This window comes from Musa acuminata, unplaced genomic scaffold (assembly GCF_036884655.1).
Source record: "Musa acuminata AAA Group cultivar baxijiao unplaced genomic scaffold, Cavendish_Baxijiao_AAA HiC_scaffold_507, whole genome shotgun sequence".
NCBI classification, from domain to species: Eukaryota; Viridiplantae; Streptophyta; class Magnoliopsida; order Zingiberales; family Musaceae; genus Musa; species Musa acuminata.
The window spans coordinates 10,001-17,500 of NW_027020752.1; positions in this window are offsets into that span (position 1 = coordinate 10,001).

Below are 7,500 nucleotides of genomic sequence, written 5' to 3' on the forward strand. Positions count from 1 at the left end.
GGCCAGTTTTGGCCCGTTTTTGGGCCGTTTTGGCCAGTTTTTGGCCTGTTCTTGCATTGCGCGGTGACCGTCGAGAGCGGAGCAAAACGTCAGCCATCTCAGCACCCTGGAACCCCCCGGGTGGCACAGGGCTGGATGGGGCTTTCGTATAGCAGGGACGGTGCTGCCTCTCGCTTCGCTCGCTGTCCGCCGCTCGCCGCTCGCTCGTGCAGCCAAAAATGGCCAGTTTTGGCCCGTTTTTGGGCCGTTTTGGCCAGTTTTTGGCCTGTTCTTGCATTGCGCGGTGACCGTCGAGAGCGGAGCAAAACGTCAGCCATCTCAGCACCCTGGAACCCCCCGGGTGGCACAGGGCTGGATGGGGCTTTCGTATAGCAGGGACGGTGCTGCCTCTCGCTTCGCTCGCTGTCCGCCGCTCGCCGCTCGCTCGTGCAGCCAAAAATGGCCAGTTTTGGCCCGTTTTTGGGCCGTTTTGGCCAGTTTTTGGCCTGTTCTTGCATTGCGCGGTGACCGTCGAGAGCGGAGCAAAACGTCAGCCATCTCAGCACCCTGGAACCCCCCGGGTGGCACAGGGCTGGATGGGGCTTTCGTATAGCAGGGACGGTGCTGCCTCTCGCTTCGCTCGCTGTCCGCCGCTCGCCGCTCGCTCGTGCAGCCAAAAATGGCCAGTTTTGGCCCGTTTTTGGGCCGTTTTGGCCAGTTTTTGGCCTGTTCTTGCATTGCGCGGTGACCGTCGAGAGCGGAGCAAAACGTCAGCCATCTCAGCACCCTGGAACCCCCCGGGTGGCACAGGGCTGGATGGGGCTTTCGTATAGCAGGGACGGTGCTGCCTCTCGCTTCGCTCGCTGTCCGCCGCTCGCCGCTCGCTCGTGCAGCCAAAAATGGCCAGTTTTGGCCCGTTTTTGGGCCGTTTTGGCCAGTTTTTGGCCTGTTCTTGCATTGCGCGGTGACCGTCGAGAGCGGAGCAAAACGTCAGCCATCTCAGCACCCTGGAACCCCCCGGGTGGCACAGGGCTGGATGGGGCTTTCGTATAGCAGGGACGGTGCTGCCTCTCGCTTCGCTCGCTGTCCGCCGCTCGCCGCTCGCTCGCGCAGCCAAAAATGGCCAGTTTTGGCCCGTTTTTGGGCCGTTTTGGCCAGTTTTTGGCCTGTTCTTGCATTGCGCGGTGACCGTCGAGAGCGGAGCAAAACGTCAGCCATCTCAGCACCCTGGAACCCCCCGGGTGGCACAGGGCTGGATGGGGCTTTCGTATAGCAGGGACGGTGCTGCCTCTCGCTTCGCTCGCTGTCCGCCGCTCGCCGCTCGCGCAGCCAAAAATGGCCAGTTTTGGCCCGTTTTTGGGCCGTTTTGGCCAGTTTTTGGCCTGTTCTTGCATTGCGCGGTGACCGTCGAGAGCGGAGCAAAACGTCAGCCATCTCAGCACCCTGGAACCCCCCGGGTGGCACAGGGCTGGATGGGGCTTTCGTATAGCAGGGACGGTGCTGCCTCTCGCTTCGCTCGCTGTTCGCCGCTCGCCGCTCGCTCGCGCAGCCAAAAATGGCCAGTTTTGGCCCGTTTTTGGGCTGTTTTGGCCAGTTTTTGGCCTGTTCTTGCGTGGTGCGGTGACCGTCGTGAGCGGAGCAAAACGTCAGCCATCTCAGCACCCTGGAACCCCCCGGGTTGTCACGACCTTAGCTGGAAGTGCCTAAGGCGTGCGGCATCCTTGCGGCCAAAGACGCGAACTTAGCTTTGCCTTGCCTAAGTCGCGCTTCGCCCTTGCGATCTTGCTCCGCAAGGATCAGCCCACTTTGTAACCTCTCGCAGGTCCCGAAGGACCTGTAAAAGAGAAAGAGAGTTAGATCGAAAGAACGAGCAACGGACACGTCCCGAAGTCTCGCGAAAAGGAAAGCTTTACAAGCAATTCGTCGAACACCTTGTGTGCACAAGAGAAAAGAGGGAGAGGGGGAAAAACAAGGCTTTCAAGGATGAACGAACAGCTGCAAGCCCACAAACAGCCGCTCACCTGGTCCCGGACGCAACACCAAGTTCCCGTAAAGGTCACGTACGAACTTGCGAAAGAGTGTTCAACGCCCGGTATATAACCGAAGCCCCATCCAGCCATGTGCCACCCGGGGGGTTCCTGGGTGCTGAGATGGCTGACATTTTGGTGAGCGGAGGCAGCACTCCGCTCACCTCCCGCGGCACGCGAAAACGAAGCCGTTTTGGGCTGTTTTGGGGCTGTTTTGCTCGGTTCGGTGAGCGATCGCTTTGCAACGCTGCAGCTTGTTCGAACTTACATATTTACAAGCAAAATGACCCAAAACCATGGGAAAACATGCTGTTAAGCAGCTGTACATGCGGGTGTGAGCGACGAACGGTTCGTTGAACGAAGTTGTTGCGGGTGCGCGACGACCGTTCGTGACATTCTCCCCCACTTAAACTGTCGACGCCCTCGTCGACGCTTGTTGGTAGTTGTTGATGACGTCTTCTTCATGTCGCAGGGCGTCTTCAGACTCCCAACTGGCTTCAGTTCGGGGAAGCTTTCGCCACTTCACCAAGTACTCTGTTTGCTCCGCTCCGTTGGGTAGCTTTATCTTGCGATCCGCCAAAATGGTTTCCACTCGCTTCTCGTAGGAGGCTGTGATGGGAGGTAGCCGAGTTGGAACACTTCGAGAAGCATCTTGCGGATCTGAATGGTAGGCCTTTAGGTTGCTGGCGTGAAGAACGTTGTGAATTTTGAACCACGCCGGCAGCTGCAACTTGTAAGAAACATTGCCTACCCTGCTGATAATTGGGAAGGGCCCTTCATACTTACGCACCAATCCTTTGTGGACTCTTTTCCTGAAGAATTGGAGTGATGCTGGTTGGAGCTTTACCAACACCAAATCGCCAACTTTGAACTCCTGTGGTCGCCTTCCCAAGTCTGCCCACTTCTTCATCCGTTTTGCCGCCTTCTCCAAGTAAGCCCGCGCAATATCGGCATTCCGATGCCACTCCTTTGCGAAATGGTAGGCTGATGGACTCCTCCCAGTATACCCAATAGCCATAGTGTGCGGAGTCGACGGTTGTTGTCCTGTGATAATTTCGAAGGGGCTCTTGTTGGATGCAGAGCTCCGCTGCAAGTTGTAGGAGAATTGGGCGATGTCCAACAGCTTCACCCAATCTCGTTGATTGGCACTCACATAGTGCCGGAGATACTGCTCTAAGAGCGAATTTATTCTTTCAGTCTGACCATCCGTCTGGGGGTGGAGGCTTGTAGAGAAGTATAACTTTGATCCCAACAATTTGAATAGCTCGGTCCAGAACCGTCCCAGAAACCGAGCGTCTCGATCACTAATGATATTGTGTGGGACTCCCCAATACTTCACTACACCCTTCATCATCAGTCTGGCCGCCTCTTCAGCTGAACAGTGTAGGGGAGCAGCAATGAAAGTTGCATACTTTGAAAACCGATCGACCACCACAAGTATCGATCCAAGTCCCCCTACAGGTGGCAAGCTTGATATGAAGTCTAAGGAAATGCTCTCCCAAGGCCTTTCTGGTACGGGCAACGGCTCCAAAAGTCCCACCGGCTTCCGCTGCTCCACCTTGTCTTGTTGGCAAGTAAGGCATGTTCGAACATACTCCTCCACATCAATCCCCATTTTTGGCCAGTAGAAGGCCCTCTCCACGAGAGCCAACGTTCTGTGAATGCCGGGGTGTCCAGCCCAAAGGGAATCGTGACACTCTTTCAAGAGTTCACGCCTTAGATTGTCCACTCGGGGAACATAAACCCTATTCCCTTTTGTGTAAACAAGTCCCTCCTGGACCCAAAATCGTCGTGCTTTGCCTTCTTTGATGAGCTGCATCAGGATAACTGTCTGGGGATCACTATACAGTCCATCTCTGATTCGGGAAAGGAAGGTTGAGTGTAACTGACTTGCTTGGCCTCTGCCCTCCAGTTGTGCAGCATTCACGCACTCCACCTTCCGACTCAGCGCATCGGCCACGACATTCGCCTTCCCGGGCTTATATTCCATTGCCATATCAAATTCAGCCAGGAAGTCCTGCCACCGTGCTTGCTTTGGGGAGAGCTTCTTCTGAGTTTGGAAATAACTCAAGGCGATGTTGTCTGTCCTCAGCACAAATCGCGACCCAAGGAGGTAGTGTCGCCAAACTCGTAGGCAGTGGATCACCGCTGTCATCTCCTTCTCATGCACTGGATACCGCCTCTCGGTCTCGTTGAGTTTACGGCTCTCGTAGGCCACCGGATGACCTTCTTGCATGAGTACTCCACCAATAGCAAAGTCCGAAGCATCTGTATGGACTTCAAAGGGCTCTCCATAGTTTGGCAATTTGAGCACTGGTTCTTCCAGAACAGCAGCCTTCAGATCTTGGAATGCTATCTCACATTTGTCAGACCACTTCCAAGGCTGCTCCTTCTTCAGCAACTCCGTCAGTGGGGTTGCCCGCTTCGAATATCCAGCAATGAAGCGTCGGTAGTAGTTGACGAAACCAAGGAAGGATCTCAACTCTGGCACCTTCTTTGGAGTTCGCCATTCCGCAACTGCTTGCACCTTCGACTTGTCCATCCGGATGGAGCCATCACCGATTCGGTGCCCCAAGAACAGGATCTCAGTCTGAGCAAAGTAGCATTTCTCCCTTTTTACGAACAAAGTGTTCTCCCTGAGAACCTTGAAAATCGTCCGAAGGTGCTTGACGTGCTCCTCGAGCGTTTGGCTGTAAACGACGATGTCGTCCAAGTAGACGACCACGAACTTATCCAAATACTCCTTGAATAGCTGGTTCATGAGAGTACAGAATGTTGCCGGAGCGTTGGTTAAGCCGAAAGGCATCACCAAGAACTCAAACGCTCCATATCTGGTCACACATGTAGTCTTTGCTTCGTCGCCTTCAGCAATGCGCACCTGCCAATACCCCGACCGAAGGTCGAGTTTTGAGAAATACTTCGCCTTGCCCAATTGGTCGAACAAGTCCGCGATGAGCGGGATGGGATACTTGTTCTTCACTGTTACTTTGTTGAGGGCTCGGTAGTCGACGCATAATCGGAGGCTCCCATCTTGTTTCTTCTGAAAGAGAACTGGAGCTCCGAAAGGTGCTTTTGAGCTGCGGATGAGACCACCGCTTAGCAGTTCACCTAACTGCTTTCTGAGTTCTGCCAACTCTGGCGGGGCCATGCGATAGGGTGGTCTCGCTGGAGGCTTCACTCCTGGCTCCAGCTCAATACTGTGATCCACGCCTCTGCGTGGCGGAAGAGTCTTCGGCAACTCAGGTGGCATAACGTCTTTGAACTCCTTCAGGACGTTGGCCACCACAGCAGGTTCTTGAATGGCTTCTTCATTGAGTGGCTCTAGCTTCATAGCAGCCACGAATGTTAGTTCGCCCTTTCGCACCCCTTTCTTCAATTGTAATGCCGAAATATGTTGGGGCTCCTTGGTTCCTCTCCGAGAGACGGGCACCACACAGGGGTCATCGCCTCCCATCATACATAGGGAATTCAAGAATGGCATCGGCACCAACTTCGCCGCGTGCATAAACTCCATTCCAAGGATCACTTGGAAGTCGTCTAGTGGCACGGCCATCATGTTGGTGGTTCCGCTCCAAGTCCCGATTCTGATGGGAACTCCCTTCGCCAATCCGGAGATTCGCCTGGCCTCCGAGTTCACTGCTTTCATTCGGCTTGGGCTCTTCTCCAATGTCAACCCAAGTCGCTGTGCTTCACGATCGGCTATGAAGTTGTGGGTAGCGCCCGTGTCCACCATTGCACGGGTCGTTTGGCCATTCAGCTTGATGTCCACATACATCAGTTCACTACTTCCTGCTTTTTGTGCCTTCGTCTTCATGTTCTCCCCCACTTGACCCCGCATAGCGTTCAACAAACGCATTGCTCCCATTCGGGGTCCTTGCGACTCTTCATCGTCGCTGCTGGATTCAGAACTGCTTGAGCTAAGGGCAACGGTTTTGCCCTTGTCCGATCGGGGAGGGTGGATGGAAGCTGTCAACGCGTTGAGTGCCTGCTTCTGTGGGCACTCCCTTACCATGTGCGGTCCTCCGCACAAGAAGCATCCTCCAGGTTTTGAGGCCTTGCCTTTTGGGTTCGGCCCTTTGTGGGAGCTCTTCTTCTTCTGTTCGCCCCCGAGCTCCTTCCCTCGAGAATGTTTTTGAGGGCGATTGCTTGAAGATTGTTTCCTTCTCGCTGGGTCTTCAGAGGAAACGAAGTCGGTGAGCCTTTCTGCAGCTGCAATTGCCCCGACCACGTCGGTAACATTCCTTCGATTCAGCTCTTGCTGAGCCCATGGTTTCAGACCATCAAGGAAACTGAACAACTTGTCCTTCTCGGACATGTCCTGTATGTCCAGCATCAGTGCAGAAAACTGCTTTACATAGTCTCGGATGGTGGTACTTTGGCGGAGTTGTCTCAACTTCCTTCTTGCGACGAACTCTGTGTTCTCCGGTAGGAACTGAGTTCTCAACTCCCGCTTCAAGTCTTCCCATGTGTCGACTCGACACCGACCTTGTTGGATTTCCTCCCAACGAGTTCGCCACCAAAGTTTCGCATCTCCGTTCAGATACATTGTTGCTATTGAAACTTTGGTATCTTCAGAATCGGGTCTCGTAGCTCGGAAGTATTGTTCCATGTCGAACAGAAAGTTCTCGAGCTCCTTGGCATCTCTGGCCCCTCCGTATCCATGGGGCTCAGGTGCCCTCAAGTTTTGTGGCGGTGCAACGCGGGTGTTGCCTCCTCCCGCATTTAGCGTTCTTGTGAGCATAGCCACCTTCGCCGTGAGTTCCGCCACAACATCTTGTAAGTGCTGCACGGAGTCCTTGGTGTCATCGGACAGTCGGTCGACTAGGGCCTCGACCTTGTCGATCCTGGACTCCGCTTCCTCTTGCGAGCTCTCTACCCCAACAAGTCTTTGTTGGCCATGGTAGAGTTCCTCCATGCTCGCTTCAAGAACATCCAGGCGGGTTTCCGCCGTCGTGAGTCTCTCCTTATGACTCTTTTTCCCAGTTAGCGCACCAGATTGCGCTTCCTCCGCTCGCGGAGAGTTGCCAACTTCTCGCTCATCCTGTTCGCTGCCGCGATCCTCATGAGCGGCTCCAACAGCATGAGAGCGAGTGTGCACATGCAGCCCACCTGCGGCTGCTTGGGGCAAGGGTCCGGCCTGCCCCGTCTTGCTTGATTCGCCACGATGCTTTGCCATGGCGAAGTTGCGAAGTTCGTTCGCTGTTCGATCGAAGAGCTTGCCCGCTCTGATACCACAATGTCACGACCTTAGCTGGAAGTGCCTAAGGCGTGCGGCATCCTTGCGGCCAAAGACGCGAACTTAGCTTTGCCTTGCCTAAGTCGCGCTTCGCCCTTGCGATCTTGCTCCGCAAGGATCAGCCCACTTTGTAACCTCTCGCAGGTCCCGAAGGACCTGTAAAAGAGAAAGAGAGTTAGATCGAAAGAACGAGCAACGGACACGTCCCGAAGTCTCGCGAAAAGGAAAGCTTTACAAGCAATTCGTCGAACACCTTGT